This window comes from Aotus nancymaae, unplaced genomic scaffold (genome assembly GCF_030222135.1).
Source record: "Aotus nancymaae isolate 86718 unplaced genomic scaffold, 86718_ANA_hifiasm-v0.15.2.pri h1tg000040l, whole genome shotgun sequence".
NCBI lineage: Eukaryota > Metazoa > Chordata > Mammalia > Primates > Aotidae > Aotus > Aotus nancymaae.
The window spans coordinates 52,998,377-53,019,472 of record NW_026988454.1 but is presented as its reverse complement, the minus strand read 5'-3'; the positions used below and the strand labels follow the sequence as shown (position 1 = coordinate 53,019,472).

At 34.4% G+C, this 21,096-nt stretch overlaps 1 long non-coding RNA gene across 3 annotated transcripts in view; it reads left to right on the top strand.

Moving 5' to 3' along the window:
• Positions 1-21,096, top strand: part of LOC135268339 (uncharacterized) — a 627,138-nt gene that overhangs the window by 56,859 nt on the left and 549,183 nt on the right. For all 3 annotated transcript variants that reach the window (XR_010336633.1, XR_010336632.1, XR_010336631.1), the window contains exon 3: positions 20,816-20,856. This is a non-coding gene — a long non-coding RNA (uncharacterized LOC135268339). The remainder of the gene's footprint in view (positions 1-20,815; positions 20,857-21,096) is intronic.

Genomic DNA, 21,096 nt, shown 5'->3' with positions numbered 1-21,096 from the left:
TTGACCAGGTATCGTTTTTACCTTATACCTTAATTAAAGATTTTAGCCAAACTTCTAAATAATGAGATTTAAAATATTCATACGGAATTAATGTTCTAGCATTTCTTCTTCACAAAATATTTACTCAGTGAACAAAGAATTTCAGATTTACCAAAAAAACAAAAGACTGCATATATTTGAGGATTCTCAGTATGTCTTTCAGGTGGGAGCCAATTGTAATTTCAAAAGAAACAATCGCAAATGCCATAATCATCAATGTTGAAATTCCAAAAGATCAAAATACTGAAAATACAATTCTAAAAGAAAAAATTAAAGATATTTATTTACATTTTTAAAAGGGGATTTATTTGAGAAACAAAAAAACACAACAAAACACTTCCTAGGCCATTTTACATAAGAAAATAGGCAATAATACCATGCATATTTTTCTGAGCATAAATACTTCGGCATACTAATGACAGTTGCATGGGTATAACGGTTATAAGCAGTCAAACTGTATTCATAGAAACAGGTCAAAGGCAAAATATATACTATAAACATGACTATGGTTGGTAATTATGTGCATCCAGTTTTATAACTTCTGTCATATGAAATATAATGACAGACAACATAAATCTTGTCTTGGTGAGATTGATGGAAAACTATGGTGAGTTACTGTCACATATGCAATCACCCAAAGAGTCAAGATCTCAAGAAATTTTATCTTTCACAAATGCAGATCTACAAAAAGGACATTTCTTCATTTATTTAGGAAATTTAAACATTTCTACATAAATGCACAATGCTTATACACAAAGTCAACATTGTGCTAATGCACTTTAATGGAATAAAATTTGCAGCATAAAACAAATTAGAACTCTCTAAAAGTCTCCACACAATTTAGACCTCTAATATTGGCTATGATGTAAAGATGAAATTCATAGCATAGCAAATTGGCGCTATGTGTAAAGAGGTAGAAGTTATATGTGATTGGTTAATTTGGCTTGGAAGAGTTCTTGTATTTTTCACCTGTGTTTGTACTTCTGTGATCTGTATTTGGGCAGTGGTTGTGGTCTACAGATTTTACAAGTATATACAAGTCCATCTGAAAGTCTGATTATTGCTTGGCCTTTGCAATTAAGTGATTTTCTGCTTTTGCAGCACCAATAATAATTAGCTTTTAAACTTTTACCTTTCACCGTTAAGAAGCCTCATACACTTAACTTATCACAGCCTTTTTGTGAGGGAACAATTTCACAGATCTCTTCCACTGTGTTGCAAGAAATACAGTAGCAAGAATCATACGTGGCTTCCTCAATACCAAATCTTTATTAGTAAGGGATCTCCAGAGAGACTGAATCAATAGGATATGTATATAGATACAAGAGAGGAGATTTTTAGAATTGGCTAACATCCTTATGGTGGCTGAGAAGTCATAGGGCAGGTTGTCTACAAGTTAGAGACCCTGAGGTGCTGGTAGTATAGCTCAGTCCAAATCTAGAAACTTCAGAACCCAGGAAGCTGGTGTAAGTTTCAATCTGAGGTCAAAAGCTTCAGGAAGCAAGAGACAGCTAGTGGAGGTCCTGGAGTCCAAAAGTCAGCAAACCTAGAGTTCTGATACCCAAGGCAGCAGAATAAAAGTATTTTCAGCTCTCAGAGAGAGATCAATTTACCCTCGGTATTTGTTCTCTCCAGGTCCCTTTCTGACTGAACAGTGCCTACTAACTTTGAGGGCAGGTCTTCCCTGCCTTATCCACTCAGATTCACACTGTAATGTCTTCTGGAAATACCTTCACAGACACACACAAAATAATGCTTTACCAGGTTTCTAGGCATTCCTTAATCCAGTCAAATTGACACCTAAAATTAAGTCCACAAGTTCACTCACTGTCAATTTAGCACTTAGAAATAACCCCATAAACCAGGCTTGTCGAATCCATGGTCCGTGGGCCATGTGAGGCCCAGTATGGCTTTGAATGTGGCCCAGTGTAAACTGATAAACTTTCTTAAAACATTATGAGAATTTTTTGTGATTAAAAAAAAAATCTCATCAACCGTTGTAGTGTTAGTGTAATTTATTTGTGGCCCAGGGCAATTCTTCTTCTCTTTCAGTGTGGCCCAGGGAAGCCAAAAGATTGGACACCCTTGCCTTAAACCATACTTAATCTTCAAATAAAGACAATAACAAGATAATAGTTCTACCTAAAGTGATACAACTATTCTGTGATTGTGAATTTCAAGTTTTTAGACATTGGGGATTTTAGACTTTAGGAATTTTGATCTTTTGAGATTTCAATATTTGGGATTATGGCATTTAGGATTGTATCTTTTGGGATTATAATCCAAACCCCTTTTGGGCAAACTCATTTAAGACATTCTCATAAGTCTGTATATATTTAAATAAGGTTGTGACATGAGTACACAACTTTTAATTGATTAAAGATACAAATTGATTCCATTATATCAGCAATTCATATAGATTCTCTTTGTCATGATATTTACAATTTTATTTTTTTTTTGCTTCATAAATCCTAATAAGTGCTTCTAGCATTTCCTGACTGTGAGTTAAAAAATTGACCTCATAATTCCTTCCTTCCTTTCCTTCTTCCATTACTTCTTTTTTGTTTATTTTTTGCTCTTCTGTCTTCCCACCATCTTCAGTCCACTCAATAGCCAATTCCTACGCTAGAAACAGCAAATGGAATTACAATAAACTAATACACTTAACTTGTCCTATAGAGTCCACTGTACATTTTGGTTCATCATTTTTTTCTGCATAGAGATTCTGTTTCTTCTTTGAACATAATTGCATTGACCTCCTACCGAGTCGTATAATTCTCAATTCTTTCTCACACATCTCTTTCTTACACATTTAGAAATTGAGCCCACACCCATTATCTAACCATCAGAGCTGACATTCATTTGCTGTTCTCTCATTATTTCAATCATTTGCTTCTTGGGTTCTGGTGTCTGTTGATTTTCTTTCGTTTGACTGAAAGAGATCTCAGAAGGCTTTGAGTTGTGGCTCTTTTTATGGATTACATGTGCTAAGTTTACTGGCTGTCTTAACATCACACCTGGGAGGCAGAAACACATGAAAACAAGATTCAGAGCTCTAAGGAGATTACTAATGATGCAAGCTGATAGAGAGTGGAAAAGTTCAACTGAACCCAGCAACGTCAAAGCAGCACTTGATCTTTGGTCATTTAGATATTGAATCAAGAAAACATTGGGGTCTCATTTTATTTTTCTTTACAAGTTTTATTATCATTTTAAAAAGTTGTATGAACCAATATTGATAAATATTGAAAACATAGATTGATTTTCAAAGTTTGAAAGGAAAATACAGAATCTTTTTCTGGTTAAAGCAAACCAAGTGACTCAGTTTGAAAATGGCCTAAAGAGTGAATGCTGTTTTTTTCCTTCTCTTTTTCCTTCTTCTCCCTCTCTTTTTCTTTTGCCTCCATTCATTTTTCTTTGTCTTCTGTATCTTTTAATCTTTTGCATCAAAAGAAAATATTTAACTGAATGAAGTGAACTATGTTTCATTTTGATAATTCGGCATTTTGTATTTTTTATTTTATTTTCTCCATGAAAACTTTAAAATGATTTTAACCTGCAAATAGAGATTGCATTGTCTCGCTTTCTTGACATAGAGTGAAGGTCAAGAAAATAAGCATATCAGAGTTTTCAGTGGCTTTCAATATAATTTGATTACAGAGATAAACAAAGTGTTAAAACCTATAGTTAACATAGTAGCTTCTATAATTCAGTTTCATTTTTATAAGAAATAAAAAGCAAACAGGACAGTAGATCTTTGGTGCACACAGTAGAGTAAGAATATGTTTTTTAAAAATTTTCAAAGTATAAATACAGAAAACACTTGTGAAATTTAATATAATTACATTATAATTTCCAAAATTATGTTATTCCTCCAACTACGGTGATTATGTTGTGGGAAACTGATAATTTTATGAATGGTTACCAAATTCTCTTGTTTGATAAAACCAGAATAATGCTAATAATGATTTTTTTTATCATTCATTGTATCCATAATTCAAAATAGTAATCTTTATATCAAATAACAACTAAAAAGCCTAGTCTAAGCATATGTTTTATGAGACAGAAGCAATCAGATTTTTCTATTCTCTATATCTTTTCTTCATATGTTGTTTTGCTGATAGTGAAAAAGAAGCAGAGTAGAAAGCTAAAATTGAAAAAAAATCTAATTTTTGGAAAGCCATATTTTGCAAATCAAATTAATTAACATAGATAATTTCAGATTACATTAGAATTGCCATAGCTCCCAATAAGTTACTTTTTAACCTAAAGAAAAGCTACTCATTGTATGAAATAATAGTAATAAGCTGGTGTGATTTAGATCCTTTTTTGAACTTGCTCTCCCCTTTGTCATATGAGAATTATACACAAAAGAGGAGAAAAAAGTAACATGACAAGATTGCCAGTCCTATGCTTTGTCCCTGTGCAAATATTTGTTGATGAATTCAAAGAAAAGGTAGATTTGACCATTAACATGAAACTCTGATTGAAACCAAGTCAGAAACAAAAACCAAGTTATGACATCTATATATTTTATTATCAGTATCTCTATAAATCAATTAATTACTTTAGTCTTTAATCCATTTATGATTTAATAGTCTGTATTATTTATCTTTATTTGTTGCTATAACAAATACTGCTTTTAATCACATTTAGATATTGAAAACAATAAATCTTAAGTGGTGCTTATAAGCTGTATATAACTGAAGTAACGACAAGCAAATCTCAGAAACAGAAAATACCTTTTGGGGAGGGAATGGAATTAAAAAGTACACAAAATATGGTGTGTTTTTAATTTTTTTTCTCTTCTTATATCTTGCTTTAACGTAGTTCTATGTTTATTTTTTGTGACTTTATTAAAAAAAGATAGCTAGTGTGTTTTTATTTTCCAATGTAATTGCTCCTATAGGCTTTGCTGCAGAAAAATAATCTTAAAAAGCAAAACTTCAGGTTTGTTCTAATTTCTTTTTATTCTCCCTCTGTGTAAATCCAAGTCACAACCCAGAAAATAGTACAAAATGATTTCTTTTTTTTCTGAAACCCATTATAGTACATTCACCAAATGGTATATTTAATGTCCCATTGTCATTTCCACAATATAACTTGTTAATCAAAGATTATGTTGGTTATATTTTGCAATAAAATCTTTAATCGTTTTGCTTACAAAACTCCAATTCAGAGTATTCATTTGAAAATGATCATCATGACTAAGAAAAAAGTACTTCTAGGCTGCTTGGAGATGTGCGCAGCATGTTTGACTGCCTGTATGTGTCAGTTTTTGTAACTTTCTACACTTTTTAAAAATCACTTCCTTGGCATAAGAAAAAAAAATATGTGAGAAAACTAACCTGCTGTTCAGGTGCTACTCTTTAACCAACAGCAATAGTCAGGTAAGAAACTTACTAAGTTTATATAAATATAATAATACTTTTGTCATTTTAAGCATGAGTAATTTGTATAACAAACAACGTAATTTAGCCAATCATGCCATTAACCTTGTATTGAGACCTCCGTGCTGTGGATGCAAAGGCAAGGATTCTGCCCTCAAGGAGGTCATAGTCTAGCAGAGGTCTCAAAAACACATATAACCCACCAGGCATGGTAGCTCATGCCTGTAATCTCAGAACTTTGGGAGGTAGAGGCAGGCAGATCACGAGGTCAGGAGATAGACCATCCTGGCCAACATGGTTAAACCCTGTCTCTACTAAAAATACGAAGATTCGCCGAGTGTGGTGGCATGCACCTGTAGTCCCAGCTACTCAGGAGGCTGAGGCAGGAGAATCGCTTGAACCCGGGTGGCAGAAGTTGCAGTGAGCCGAGATCGTGCCATTGCACTCCAGCCTGGGCGATAGGGCGAGACTTCATCTCAAAAAAAAAAAAAAACACACATAACCAATTGCAAAACAACTAAATAAGTGGTATTAGTGACAGGAAAATGAACCAGTTCTGGAATGATTGTACGTCTTGTTTGGTTGTCAAGTATCAGAGAAAATTGCATAAAGATTGTAACATTTCAGCATCCATGTGAAGACAGACGAGAAGTTGGTTACACAAAAAGGGTGTAGAAAGACACAACCAGTCACAAAATGTAGAGAATACATGGGATTTACTGCCAGTCTCCTGACTCTTAAACTTTCATGTCTCTCTCACTTGCCTAAACTCCTCCCAAGGCTCTATAGCTGTTTACATTTCTAATTTTATATATTTTTTTAAAGTACCCCCTTCCAAATTGTGCAAGCTTCATTTTCTACAAAAGTCAGTTTCTCCGTTAGGATATGCATGGTGTGGAAGAGAGAAAAGGCATGTTCACACAACCACAGTAGCCTCTTTTGGCTCTACCTTGGGGCATTGGTAGAAGATGAACCAGAATGCTAACATCTCTAACTGAATTTTAGCAAACAGAGATCACATTCTTCATTGTCTCTAAAGCAAATGTTGAAATTGATTTCTTCATTTTTTGTTGTTCAGTGTGGTCTGCAGAGGATGCGGGATGGCAGGGTTCATAAAGCTAAGAGAAAGAAGTTCAGGCCATTTCTAATTCTTTAAAAAAATTTTTTTTTTTTTGGTAAAAGAGCAACTGAATATGAAATACTACATTAAGATATTATTTTTATTTTATTATCTCACCCCAGCACCACTGTTCTAATACTTATTGAATGCTTCTTATATCTTAACTTTCCTTATTCTCCTAGTGTGCCTAGAGTATTTCAGGCTTTTCTATTTTATTGATGTTTATCAGCGTGTGCAGAAGATTTAGGTTAGGGAAAAAAACATACTTAATACTTAAGAGAAAGAATACCCTGCTAGATTTTTCTACTTTTTCTTGGATGACAATATTTATTCTCCCCACACTATATTTATCCTCTCAACCAAGTCCTATGATTAAGACTGAACTCAAATGACATCCTCAATGAAAGTTCTTTAACTTTATCCCAAGAGGATCTTTATTTCATGTTTTAATTCTTTTAGCTCTTTAGTTATCAAGTGTTTGAGACCCTTGTTATGTGTCTAGAGATAATTGTCTGCCTATTTTATATGTGCGTTATTTTGTCTTCTTCTCTCCCTGTGAAAGGTGGAACCACTGTCTGTCTTTTCCTTTCTTGTCTGTCACAATGCCTAATGTCTTTTAAGCGATAAGTAAGGAGTGCAAGGATTTACCTCTTAAAAACAGAGTAAAACCTAGGACTATAGGAAGGTTCAGGATATCCAAGTATGAGAACTTCAGATAATATTTTATTTTTTCCTAAACAAGGACATCAGAGGAGGTGGCATAGTCAAACAAATGGGCCAGTTAAGTGACATGAAAGAGCTGTGGGAATTTGAACCAGATCTTATGAAAATAACTGAATTTCTTGTGCCTCAGTTTTGCTATCTTTATTATGGTCTCTATCACAAGGACAATTAGCTTCAAGAATCTTGCTGATTCTTGAAAATTCTAACAATATTTAGTTTTTAAGTTGAATTTTTAGGACTGCCTCACTACTGTGATTTTTTAAAACCTTCTTGTCTACTTCCTTTATTCCATCCTCAATCACCAAATAGATAGGTTATCCTATAGTTCACTGACCTATTATTCCCCCTCTAAGAATGTGGAATTGTCCGGGAGTCCAGTAAACTATATTTCTGAATTACTTATAGAAACAGTTTCATCTCAACCATGATAGACAAGATGCTCAAATTTTAAAATGAATTTTCTTTGCTCCTATTTGTTTTGGATTGAGGAGGCATTAGTGTACTTGTTACTTCAGTGTCCTTATCCTCATGATAATGTTAGAGCTTTTTAGTCCTTTATCTTCTCTTAAAAAGAAAAACTATTTTTAACGCTTAAACAATAGAACATTTGTCTTTAAATGATTCAGGAGAAACCCAGAGAAAGAGTTGTCCATTTATAGGAAATCAGAAGAAATAATGCTTATCAAACTATATGTCATTCATAAACTAAAGAGTCTAATTTTTGTTTACAATAAAGGCTAAGTTTCACTGAAAATTCCTTCGGCTCTTGCTTTCCCAGCCTCTGAGTATGCTTTTCATTGAGAGTCTGCTCACAGAAAACAGGATATATAGAGAGATTTTAAAAGATGAATACTTACAGGTAGCTTGGATGTGAGAAGATAGGGTATTTATGAAGGAAAAATTGATAATCTGATAATCTGTTAATGTACTGCTTTGATGCAACTCGCAATCCTATTATATTCTACTGCGTATGAATCCATCACAAATAGTTTTACCCCAGTCTCAAGGTTGGCTGTAGGATGCATGCTTTCAGCTAATGTCACACAGGAGATCAGCTATTTCTTACTGTGCTTCCCCATGGGCACTTAGCAGGGAGCTTGTTTATTACTTCACTGCAGGGCAGATTGGCTTATCTACAAAATCAGCCTAAAATAGTGCCCAGATTCTGCTTTATGTCATCCAGTACTAGAAATTTCCACACTTCCAGGTGGGATCTCTGAAGAATGGAATCAATATCTAGGTACAGGAATAGACATCAAAATGGATTTTGGCTTAGCTCATAACATAATGAGGTAACTCTTCTTCCAAGGTTTGCAATTGAAAGCAGTTATTATGAGTATGGTGAGGAGAAGAAAAAAAAAATGTGTCTGGGCTTTTATGTTGGTATTTGTTCTTGAAAAATTGATAATACTGATTTACCATTTTTCTCCTTTTTTTTTGTAAAAGAAAAAAGGCCTTTGTAGTTGAAGTACTGGTGACCTTTCACAGGAATTATGCAGGCAGCTATGTAGGGCTGTTCTAATGGTGATGCTGTGGTACAATCAGTTTTACTGAAGAAGAGCCCTTTGGGCTGCAGGGTAACTAGCTTAATAGCTTTTCAAGAGGACAAATCTGATACGAGACTTTAAAATGCACTTTAGGTATTTAGTATTAAGTGGGCAGGTAGGGGGGAACTGCAGAGGATGGACAGAGGTGGATGAAGACACAGATCAAATAGAAGCTGCTACAACCTGCCGCACTCTCACCTCACAGAGATTGTCTTGATTTTCAGCCAGTTTGGGTTTATGGCAGCAGGCAATTTTTTTCTCAAGGCTTCTAAGTCCAGGGCACTCAGTGTAAAGCTGGTTGCCTTAGAAATACATCTGCTTTCTCTTTGTTTTACTTTTTAAAAAAATTTTTCTCACCCTTTTTCACTTCCATTGGTTAAAATATCCTTAAGCATCACCAGTAGAATATCAAAGGATGACTTCACCTAGAGCCTAGAGTTTGTTCAGCCATTATTTCCATTGAAAGGAGCCAAGAGTTAATGCTCTGAATGGAGCCTGTTGAAATGCAGCTGTAACTGTGACTCTGGTATAAAATAATGTTTAAAGATATCTCCAACCTTGGTGTAAATGTTGATTTGTGTAGGTGAATTTGGGAGGACGTAATAACATTACACTTAAGGGCCCTGGTCCTAGAGTCAAAATCACCTGGGTTTCGATGCCAGCTCTACCTCTTCATTTTAGGTCCATTCAACTTCTTCAAGCCTTAGTGCCCTCACCTGGAACTTGAGAATCAAAATTTTATCTACCTCATAGAGTTGCGATGATGTAATGAAATATTTTAAGTGGGTAGCACAGAGCCTAACACATAGTAAATTCTCAATAGATGATTTTTGAATTGAATAAACCAAAAATGTTTTCTATTTCTTAATTATTTTATCTGGAAAGTACACTATCATTGTTTGGAACTTTTTTTTTCATTTTTTTCTTTTATTATGAGAGAAGCATGCTTCATCATTGGGTATAAACAAAAATGTTTGATTTCTGGTGCAGTGGAGGTGAAGAAGATGAAGTTGCATGAGCCAGTAAATCATTCTAGAATCAATTCAAAAACTGCCTGCTCTTGAACTGGAGCATTCTAGAAGAAAGAGGTCAGTTCAATAGCTGCAAGCGAGTTTAACATTGGAGGACAGAGTTTTGGGGAAAGCGTGAAAGGCAGTAAGAGAAACAGAAACAGAGAACAGAAAATTTTCATACTCACAGGGAGGACTGAAACCCATTATGGAAGTACGGCTTTTCCTCCTCAAGCTGCAGGGAAGTATGACAAGAATTATGTGTTCATTCAGCAAACATGTAGCAAGTGTTATTTTGATTATATTTTCTGCTCTGTGCTAAATGTGAGATACAAGGGCAAATTATGGTCCCTGCCCGTCAGGAAGGCAAAGTATATAACTGTATTAATTATACATTAACATATTTCTAAGTATATTTATCATTTTATTGGAAGGAAGGAAGGAGAGAATGATTCTATTATATCAGTAAGAATAACAAGTGAGCATTGTCAAAACTATATTTAAAATGTAAATAATGATTTTTGATAACTACAAACACATTGCATTATTACAATGATTTAAGAAGCAATTGGAAGAGTTGTGAAAATAAGGATCAATAAAAAAGAAGAGATAGGAGACTGGATTGTCAGAAAGGCATGACTTTGATGTCTAAAGAGACCAGCATTGTGATATAGTGTCAGTGAACAAGAGGTTCTAAAGCAACTGGGTGAAATTAAAAAACAATAAGCCTCTGTATTAAGAAATCTCACTGTGATGTCAATCAGTGAGTTTTTTGTTTTTGTTTCTGTTTTTTTTTTTAGAATTTAAGAGAAAGTTTATGAATACATAAAGGCAGACACATTCTTTTTTCTTTAAATGTACCTATAGTAGCAAAAAACCTATGGAACATCTTATCCTAAATTGTCATTCATCAAGTTAAACAAGTTCCTCATAAACTTAATCAGGAAATTGGTTTTGCTTTTGACACAAAATAAACTATTGTGTCCTTTTAAAACTAAATATGATAAGTTTTATATATATATATATATATATAATTTCTATAGGTTTTTGGGGAACAGGTTTACATAACCAAGTACTTTAGGGGTGATTTGTGAGATTTGGGTGCACCCATCAGCCGAGCAGTATACACTAAACCCCATTTGTAGCCTTTTATCTCTCTCCTCTTCCCACCCTTTCCCCTCGAGTCCCCAGAGTCCATGTATCATTCTTATGGCTTTGCATCCTCATACCTTATGCATGACAACATACAATGTTTGCTTTCCATTCCTGAGTTACTTCACTTAGAATAATAGTCTCCAATCCTATGCAGGTTGCTGTGAATGCTGTTAATTCATTCATTTTTGTGGCTGAGTAGTGTTCCATCATATATATGTATATATGTATATATATCACAGTTTCTTTATCCACTTGTGGATTGATGGGGATAAATATGATAAGTAATATTTTATGACAAAAAAACGCTGGCACATTATATAATATATGATATATAAAGAACATGCTTGTGGGTGACTACAGAGTCATAAAGCATCATATATGGCCCTATAGTCACACTTAGAGAAATGGAGACAAGAAAAAGCACTTAGACTTAGGATACGAGTTTATCTGCTTCAGGATATAGGTAGACTCTCTATTCAAAACAGTGCAGTCATTAACTTAATGTCCCACCTTGGTCTCTGACAGCTTTGTTTAAAATTGTTCATCTCTTTTTTTTCCTGTTTGACCTCATAAACCCTTATGTAGTAATTATGATGGGTAATTTCTAAGTGGTCTACCAGTTGGACAATATTTCACCTTTCCCGGAGAGTGCTGAACAACTCTTTAAATCTTTTTAACCCTTTAAAATTCAACATGTTAAAATGCAAAATGTGAAAAATATTAGAAGCTCATTTATGCATTCAGCACCAATTCTTTGGGAAAAAAATTAGTCCGAAACCCTCTTGCATTTCCAAATAGAGAGCTGTTCTCCTCTACTCTCAGTAAACTCCCAAACAGCTGCTAAAACCTAAAGACAGCTGCTGAGAATTAACAAGATAAGTCTGCCCTCCAAGTTTTACGCTGGTCTGTATGGAACTAGCCATGGCCATTTATTCTGGATAATCATGCCTTTTTATCCTGTCTCTACACCTGATCTGAAAACTGAGCTACAGGGACTAGAGACCTCTACAGGGATTCCTAGTCTAATCTGATGTGTAGTTTCAGATTTATGCCTGCCCTTTCTGAGAGTATTCAGAAAAGTGGGACTTTAAGTTGAGAAGAAAGGAGAGATAAAGTGGATGGCATAAAAGCTGCAGAATTTATGTAGTGTAGGATCATATATGGAAAGGCGAGGCAAAGGTACCCAAATTTTTGATTATTGCCATGTGAGTGTGGGAGAGAGGCTAAACTCTGAAAGAGAGGATGCATTTAGCCTACTGATAGCACTGTGACTTGCCACAGAGGGAGCTAGAGCTTGACACTTTGGCCAAGATTGCTGTTTAGGACCTCTCAGTAACAGAGACCCTGATTTGCAGGGCTTTTCTATTTCTGATGCCTTAATTACTCTGGAGTCATCACAGCAGAATTTAGGAGGCAGAAGCCTCACATTTTCAAATTTTGCCTATTAGCTCTAGCATGGTAGACCCCAGAATTTCCTGTTCCAAAGACCGGTAATGTCCCAGATCCTGCTTCTCAATTTCTTCAATGGAGGGTTTGGCAATATCCTTGGAGCAGACTATGAGATAATATGTACATTATATCAAATACTTATTTTTAATGACCAAGGAGCCTTTATCAATTATGAGAAATTTTTCAAGACTTTCCCCCACCAATCTCTCTACAGCTTGGGTGATTATTACTAATTAGAAAATGTCAATGAACAATTTGCAGCAAAAAAGAGAAACAGGTAAAACTAGAAAAAGATGGATTATTACATCACAATTTGAGTACTTATCAAGCCAATTTTAAATTTAAAAATTTTAAATTTAATATGCATTGAAATTAACTTTTTGGTGTATAGTTTTATTAATTCAACACATAGATTTAAATAACCTCCCCTACAATCAGGATATGGAATCAGAATCACCAACCTGATTCCTCCTATCTCTACTCTGGTAATTACTGATCTGTTCCCATTGCTATGGTTTTTCCTATTTCCAGAATATCATATATATTAATTCATTTATTAAAGACTTTTAAAAATTGCCTTTTTAAACTTAACATAAAGCTTTTGAAATTCATCCATGTTGTTGTGTATATCAATTCCCCTTTCCTTTATATTGCTTAGGAGTATTACATTTTATTTTTGAACTTAATTTGTTTGCTCACTCATTGAAAGACATGCAGTTATTTTCATGTTTGGGTGATCATAAATAGAGCTTCTATAAAACAAAAGCCATGTACAGGTTTTTGCACAAACAGAAATTTTTATTTTACTATGTATATAGCTAATAGTGGGATTGCTGGGTCATATGGCTAAGCACATGCTTAAATATAAAATATTGCCTGTTTTCCAGAGTAGCTGTACCTTTTAGCATGCTCACCGGCAATGTATGAGATTTATAGCAGCTTTTGCCATCATTTGGTATTATAAGATTTCTTTAAGTTTTAACCATTCTCATAGGTGCATAGTGGTATCTTATTATGATTTTAATTTGCATTTCCCTAATGGTGAATAATATTGAGCATATTTTCATGTTCTTATTGGCCACTGTTTATCTTCTCTAGTGAGGCTGTTCAAATCTTTGACCCATTTTTTTTTTTAATTGAGTATTTTTTTTTTCTTATTTTGTGGAATTTTGAGGGCTTTTTTTAAAAAAAAATTCTGAATACAAGTTATCAGATTGGTGACTTGCAAATTTTCTCCCAGCCTACAGATTATCTTTCATTCTCTTAACAGTAACTTTTATAGAGCAAAAGTTTGGGTATGTTTTAAATTCCCTATCTTTATTGCCTTTATTCTCTATCCTATACCCAAATATAAATCTTAAAGAAGCATCCCAGAGACTTAGTATGAGTGACTAGCTGAGTGAACTGCACTATGTAAACCATACCTCCAGGAATAGACACTTTCATTCCTAGCTGCTGGACAACTAATAGTCTTCAGAAATCTCTTTGATTGGAAAATGCCATTGCAAGGCAGTGACCATATTATATAAGACTTAAATACAAAGTTTAAGAGAACCTATTTTCCTTACTGAAATCTATTCTCAGGAGGCCAACACATTAATCTTGAAATTGCTGTCACTTACTGAGACTATTTTATAATGCAAAATTAATGTTTGTCAGCATCCTTTTAGGTTGCTCTGGAGATTAAATGTAGGAGAAAAGAGCATTTTCTCAGGTCTGCACAGCCAAGGCCAAGTGGGAAAATTGAAGCAATTTTCTGAATAATTTAATAAAACTCCCTCTTTTATTTAATTATTCAAATAAATCTTTAATTTTCCTTCTTTTCTCTGGCCATGGAGACTTCTTTGTCATCTAACTTACTCTGGAAAAGTGACATGCCTTTATATATCTAGTAAAAGCTTAAAGCTTTTTAATATTTAAGGTTATTTGACCCTTAAAGTAATTAGTAGAGGTTCTAAAACTCCCATCTTCATAGCAGTGTTGAAGATAACTGAAAAAGCATAATCTCATGTTTTCACACATTTAATTCCATTCCCTAAAGAAACTACTATTTGCTTCTAATTTCCAGCTGCCAACATCTGCAACTGGAAACTAACAAAACAATTACCCTAACAGCTGCTAGAAACATAGTTTACAACAAAATGTCAAATCTGTTTTTGAATGTTGAATTAAAAATACTAATTTTTATTTCAGTTATCACCTAAACTTTCTCTCAGTTAATGAATCATTTTGTTGAACAGCTTCCCAAAGAGATCACATTCCATTAGCATTCACCACATTTATTTTTAGTAAGGAGATAATGGAAGTACAAGGAACATTCAACTGTAAACATAAGCATGAGTTACGAAACCTAATATCTAGATGACCTCTGTAGTCTCCTCTTATCTCTCAGACCCTAGGATGATAATCAAAGGAAAGGCTTTTCTAGGTCTATACAAAACAACAAAGACAACAAAAACACATTCCTACCCCTTGTGGCCTTCAATGCTATTTACCAAAATTACAAATGCTCTGTATTCTATTCAACTGCAAGAATTGTTCAAAATGAATTATTTAAATTCAGTAGAGAAACATATTTGTCAAGGCAGTAGTCTTTCCTATAATATTCCTGAAGCAGTGTCATTTGGTCATGCAGGTTAAAGCAGGTGTACCAGTTTGCCCAAAAAATTGCAGGTAAGGCAAAATTATAATACTTTTCTGTTACTTGTTGTGAAGAGTGCAAATTAATGAAAAAAATCTATGAGATTCTTATGGTAAGTGATTTTCTATTACAGAAATTCTCTTAAGAAATGGTATCTTGAAATGGGTATATACATTATATAACATAAAATTCATTCATTTTCTAAATTCATCCAACTGCTATTTCTGCAAGAGATAATTATTATAATGGAAAAAATAATTTAATTATGTTTGTCTCTTTTAAAGATAATTAGACTTTATTTAAGCATTTTCTGAACATATTTTCTCCAATATTATTTGGTACTTAAGCAGGCTGAGTTCTATGGAGTCAAGGAAGATAAGGTTATAAATTTATTCAAAGATGAATCTCAGCTCTTTCCCCCTATAACCATACACATCCCCATGCATACTTGGCCTGAGATATCAGTTTATCAGAAAGCAAAATGGCCTCCAGAGATTTCTCCACTATAGGAGAAATACAACTTAACAATCTACTAGTTTAATATTTGTAAATTCAAAAATAAATATGACAATGAAATTCATATATATTCTAAAGTTACAGCATTTATTTATTTATTTATTTATTTATTTTTTGAGAGTTACTCTGTCACCTAGGCTATAATACAGTGGCACAGTCATAGCTGACTGCAGTTTTAAATTTCTTGGTTCAAGTGATTCTCCCACCTTAGCCTCCCAAGTAGCTAGGATTACAAATATGTGCCCACCATCCTGAGCTAACTTTTTATTTCTATTTTTTTTAGATATAGAGTCTCACTGTGTTGCCTAGGCTGGTCTCCAATTCCTGGCCTCAAGTGGTTCCCCTGTTTTGGCCTCCCAAAGTGTTAGGATTACAGGCATAAACCACTGAACCTGGCCCAAGGGTTGATCTGTTTCAAATTGCTACATTTAGTACAGAATTGTTTCAAAACACAGAATTAGAATTATCATAACTAACAGCAAATATAGTTATATACAATACAGGTCATTGTACTTTCTTCCTTAATATACCGTCATTAGTATGACAGAAAACATTTTTTGTGACTCTAATTGGTTTTTAAAAATAAAGCTTCTGCTGATTTTTAACTATACCTTAAAGTGTCAACTATAAAGAAATAAAATAATTGAAAGTTCAAATATACTATTGCAGTAGACAACCTTTGATAAAAAATATCCTCCTGTATATATTCTCTACCCATCCAATTGCATGTCAATATGAAGAGCTTGGAAAACAGTTGTTCAAAATAGAATGAACAGAAAGATGCTATATGTTTAGCCTACTTTGGTTGAGTTTCCTCTATACCCAATAAAATATACTAATAAAAAGACTAAAAAATAATGTTAAAAATTTTGGAAAATTTAGGAAAGTGGCAGTGGTTGTCTACAAAGGAGTTGCACAGAGGACATTTTTAGGATGAAGAAAATGTTCTGTATGGTCCTGGGGGGATGACACACAACTATATATATCAAAATTCCTAGAATTATACATAGAAAATAAAGTTCAATGTATGCAAACTAAAAAAAATCTAACGAGTAACTTTGGTAAATGAAATTACTAGAAATTGTAAGACTACAGAAAAAGAGCTAGACATAAAAACTGTACTCTAGTTGGCAATTTTTTTTTGCACAGGGATATGGGTTAACAATTCTAAAAGTGCTTTACATGTATACTGTGGTTGAACAAATAAGTAAATGGATTTTGGGTGTGGGGACCAGGCTTCTCACTGTTAGAGAAGGAAGTCACTGATAAATAAGAAAGAAAGTCTATAATGAGCCCTGCACTGCTGGAGTAGAATTGGACACATCAGATAAACTAATGTTTAGCTTAATAAAGATATATTTGGATAAATACAAAAACAATTATAGATATATAGGCTAGTATATTTTACCTAACACTATCTTCTGAGAAGGTCTAGAAACCATGACACCCACTAGCAATGAGCACACTGCACATTCAGATTCTTCTTGGTTTCTTAATACTGTTTCTTTTAATAAAAGCAACAGGTTTCTTGGAAAAATAGCTGACTCTAGGACCAGGGCAGGAAAAATACAAGATGAGCCTAAAACATCTTATAGTACTAGAAAGTAAAAAAAGTGATTTAAAAGCAAAAGGATGGGAGCATGTCAAAGAGATGTAGGAACCAACCTGATAAAGCTCTCAGTGGCCAGCAATGGAACAATTTGAATAACAAAGGGATATAGTATTAGATTGTATTCCAAAGCATATACATGAATCTATCCTGACATAGATAAATGACAGAATAAATAAATAAATGAGAAAAAGAAACAACTGTTTCCTACAGAATAATTTCAAATAACATATGTAGATAGTCTCTAATACAAGAAGTGAAGTTTAATTCTTTCTATCCCCTAGGGCATTCTAGGCTTTGTAGCTTATTTCCAAAGAGTAGAGAAAGAAAAGGGAAAAGTGATAGATTTACTTTGAAGAATCATGGCTAATGCCCCCTTACCAAAGTAATGAAGGTCAATATCAACTGTAATGTCATCTAGATATCACATACACTCTTATATAATAGGATGTACCCTGTTTCATGCTTTCAAAAACCCATAACCTGAGTGTGATGGTCAGGTTTATGTGTCAACTTAGGCTTCAAAAGTGGTCAAAAGAAGTGAACAGATACTTTTCAAAAGAAGACACTTATGAGGCCAACAAACATATGAAAAAAAGCTCATCATCACTGGTCATTAGAGAAATGCAAATCAAAACCACATTGAGATACCATCTCACGCCAGTTTGAATAGCAATCATTAAAAAATCAGGAGACAACAGATGCTGGAGAGGGGTGGAGAAATAGGAACACTTTTACACTGCTGGTGAGAGTGCAAATTAGTGCAACCATTGTGGAAGACAGTGTGACAAATTCCTGAAGGATCTAGGAATAGAAATTCCATTTGACCCAGCAATCCCGTTACTGGGTATATACCCAAAGGATAATAAATCATTCTATTATAAAGACACATGCACACGTATGTTCATTGCGGCACTGTTTACAATAACTAAGACCTGGAACCAACCCAAATGCCCATCAGTGATAGACTGGACAAAGAAAATGTGGCACATATACACCATGGAATACCATGAAGCCATAAAAAACGGTGGGTTCATGTCCTTTGTAGGGACATGGATGAATCTGGAAACCATCATTCTCAGCAAACTGACACAAGAACAGAAAACCAAACACCACATGTTCTCACTGATAGGTGGGTGTTGAACAATGAGAACACATGGACACAGGGAGGGGAGCATCACACACTGGGGTCTGTTGAGGGGGTAGGGGAGGGGCAGCAGTGGGTGGGGAGGTTGGGGAGGGATAACATAGGGAGAAATGCCAGATACAGGTGACGGGGGATGGAGGCAGCAAACCACCTTGCCATGTATGTACCTATGCAACAATCCTGCATGATCTGCACATGTACCCCAGAAGCTAAAGTGCAAAAAAAAAAAAAAGAAAAATATTGTTTTTAATTTTACACACCTAAAAAGCACATATTTTATAAAAGAACAACTTGATAAATTTTTACAAAATACATGTACTATGAGAATCCAGCACCCAGTGATGGAAAAGTGTGAACCTGAAAACTCTGCCTCCTTTATTCTCCTTTACAATCACTGTTCCCCCAAAAGAAACTTATATCCTGGCTGTTTATACAATAAATAATATTTGCCTGTTTTTGAAATTTAAATAAATGATGAATACATTAAAAAAATACTCAGTTACTCAATCAAACACAAATTTAGGTGTTGCTATGCAGGTATTTTGTAGATGTGTTTAGCCTGTATAATCAGTTTAAGCAAAGAAGATTATTCTAAAAAACGTGAATGAAAGGAAGTGAGATTTTTCCTGAGGAAGTAGGAATTCTAGACTGCAGATTCAGCTCCTGCCTGAAAGTTTCTAGCCTATGTTTTCTGTCCAGATTTTTGGTCTTACTAAGCAAGTCCCATAAGCCAAGTCCTTGCCATCTACTCATCTGTCTATATATCCTTCTATCATCTACCCATTCTAGCTCTTTCTCTCGTGAATACCAACCCAGATTGGAAAACATTCTACAGAATACTGGCCAGTCCCCCTCAAGACTTTCAAAGACAAAAAGCAAGGGAAGACAAAGTTTAGAAATCTTGAAGACTTAGGCGGTGTGACTTTCAAACATACTGTGGTACTGTGGATTGAATCCTGGAACAGAACCAGAGCATTAATGGGAAAATAAATGTTAGAACATGAATTAAGTTTAGGATTTAGTAATGTACTAATGTTTATTTCATGTATCATGATAATGTAAGATGATAAAAATGGATAAAACTGGATGATATATGAGAACTCTTTGTACTGTCTTTGAATATTTTAAAAATTTTAACTTATTCCAAAAGGAAAAGGTTTTGTTTGATGTTTTTTTGTGATTTTTTTTAGAGAGGGTCTCACTCTGTCACCCAGGCTGGAGTGCGGTGGCACCAACATGGCTCAACAAAGCCTCAGCCTCCTGGGCTCACGTGATCCTCTCGCCTCAGCCTCCTGAGCAGGTGGGACCACAGGTGTGCTCCACTCTGCTCAGCTAATTTAAAAAAAAATGTAGAGATGGGATCTCACCATGTTGTCAAGGCTGGTATTAAACTCCTGGGCTCAAGCAGTCCTTCCACCTCAGCCTCCCAAAGTGCTGGGATTACAGGCATGAGTCATTGGGCCTAGCCAAAAAAGTTTTTTATGTGTATGAAAAATTCTCTCTCTCTCTCTATGTCTCTATCTTTGTATTTCTATCTATCTGTCTGTCTATAAACAGGCATAAAGACAAACGCCAATCATTTGGAAAAGATTTTCAGTAATTATTAAGCAAATAGGAATGGCTTGAGATAAAATCTTCAGACTTCAGCTCATTTCAAGCCTTGGTTCCATATCACAAACAATCTTACCTAACAAAAATGAACTATACTTTATACTTTCCTTTTCCCATATCCATTTGGTAACTTTAGACCCAAGGTATGAACAATATATAGATATGTGCCCCCTCTCTACCTCTCAGGTGACACTGGTGAGTCAGTTTCTGCAACCCAGGAAGATAATGAAAAGCTCAGAAAATAGGTGGGCATGTTTTCCATCACTAATTCTGAAGAAGAACTCAGAACAACAACAACAACAAAACATCCAAATCAGCAATGTTTTCCCAAGCTGAAGAAAGACATGTGTATGCACTAAATGTCAAAACTATTAATATCTACACCCACACTGCTCCTATTTACATTAGCATGTCTTTATTATTCCCAGAAACTCCTGCTCTGGAAAGTAAAAGTTGCAAATAACTTTTTTTTCCTGCAAATAATTTTATTGATTACTCCAGAAACTTCCTGAGAGACCCACCAGCTCTCCAACAGGAAGCAAAGGTTATATCCCAAGATATTTCTTTCATCTTCCAGTTTATTTGTAAATGTGGGGAAATTTGAATACTTATGTTTAATGATATTAAAAATGTTATCTTTTAGGAATATTAATGCTATTGTGGCTCTTTTTTTTTTCCAAAATATTTTGTACCTTTCTCTTCAAAATCCTCTCCTACCTATGCCTACCAATAGTGTATTATTCTATCATGATTCTTACCCAATCCTAATCAGATCTCTTCCTTTCCTCCTCCCCATTAAAAGACCTACCTTAAGCCAGACTTCAGAATCTCATAAATATCTTTGTGCTTTTTTTTCAGAGGTGCTGTTAACACTGGGAGTAGTGCTTTCTCTCACTGAGGTAAGCAATAAACTCAGCTTTGTCTTATTGATTTGTTGATATTTCAGAAAGCTAGTTATTTGACAGTGGGTTTAAAAACTTCACTGTATTCCAGGAAAAATACAATGAAGATACAATGAAAACACATCTCCACCTGCTCGCAGCATAAAATGTAATGAACTACATAGATTAAAATATAATTATCTAAGTAGACAAAAGTAATTGACCTTTTAAGGAGGAAAATTCAGTTTTGTTTCATGT